The sequence below is a fragment of the Equus przewalskii genome, chromosome 20, assembly GCF_037783145.1.
Source record: "Equus przewalskii isolate Varuska chromosome 20, EquPr2, whole genome shotgun sequence".
Lineage (NCBI taxonomy): Eukaryota > Metazoa > Chordata > Mammalia > Perissodactyla > Equidae > Equus > Equus przewalskii.
The window spans coordinates 11453501-11454895 of record NC_091850.1 but is presented as its reverse complement, the minus strand read 5'-3'; the positions used below and the strand labels follow the sequence as shown (position 1 = coordinate 11454895).

Genomic DNA, 1395 nt, shown 5'->3' with positions numbered 1-1395 from the left:
CTCAACCTGTGCTGCTAAGAACATTATTATCTATGCCTTTTTGTGTATATGTGCAAGAATTTCTCTAGGGCATCTACTTAGAACTGAATTCCTGGGTGTATGCAAATGTTCAACTTAAAGGCTTCATTTCAAAAGTAACACTAGCTGCTGTCCCAGAAAACAAAGAAAATCTCAGGGGTTTAGCACAATAGAAGGAATCTTGTTTGTGTAAATTCTATTTGGAGATGGGGTGGGGGTGGGGAGAGGAGGTGTGTCCACTCCACCTAGGCATTCAGGAATCCAGGATGATGGGTGCTCTCCATCTTGAGAAGGAGGCATCCAAAATCACCCCGGAAGTGTACAAATAGGTAACAGATGGGGAAGTGAGAGACTGGAGGATCAAAAGGAAGCTTTATTGGCAAATCAGGGAAGTGGCTTACAATCATTTCTGCTTACATCCCATTGGTCCAGAACTCAGTCACATGGCCGCACCTAAGTGCAAAGGAGGCTGGGAAATGTAGTCTTTCTGTGTTGTTGTTGTTAGCCCATCGATTCTGACTCTTAGCATCAATTAGCAATAATTGTGCCTTGGATAAACCTCATTGGCTAAGATACTGCCACTGTGCAAAGCTGACTCCTAGCATCATTTTTCATCTTCTGGCATCATTGTTCATCCTAGTGCAGTTTTTCATTACCATCATTTTTCCAAAGTAACTCCATCCTTTCTGGCCCCCTTACCATAATTTGTTGTTAGTGCTGTGGAGTTGAGAAGCTTTCCCAGTCTTTTTTGCCATCCTCTCACCTTCTGGCACTGTATCAGACAGCGCTCTGCTGCTATTCATAGTATATTCATGGCCAATTTTTTGGGAAGTGAGTGGCCAGGTCCTTCTTCCTAATCTGTCTTAGTCTGGAAGCTCTGTTGAAACCTGTCTACCATGGGTGACCCTGCTGGTATTTGAAATGTTGGTGGCATAGCTTTCAGCATCACAGCAACATGCAGCCACTACAGTGTGACAACCGACAGATGGGTGGTGTGGTTCCTTGACCCGGAAACAAACCTTGGGGCTGTGAGGGTGAGAGAGCCAAATCTTAACCACTGCACCATGAGAGCCGGCTGGCATTCTGTATACCCAAACTGAAAATGAAATGGATTTGAAGAACAGGTAGTGAAAACAGTGCCAAAATGTTTTCCAAAGTGGCTGTACCAATTTACACTCCCATTTAGCAGGATATGAGTTTTGTTGGTCTAAATTTTTTCCATCATGTGCTGTTAACTTAAGTTTTGCTGATCTAGGTATAAATTGTGACCTCCTTGTGGTCTTAATATCCACTTCCTTGATCACTACTGAGGTTGAGCATCGTTTCTTATATTTATGAGCTATGTGTTTCCTCCACTCTGAGACGCTTGTTTATGTA

At 43.2% G+C, this 1395-nt stretch overlaps 1 pseudogene; it reads right to left on the bottom strand.

Annotated features, from left to right (window-relative positions):
• Positions 1-545: 545 nt before the first annotated feature.
• LOC139077991 (U4 spliceosomal RNA) lies at positions 546-611 on the bottom strand (annotated as a pseudogene).
• Positions 612-1395: the final 784 nt, after the last annotated feature.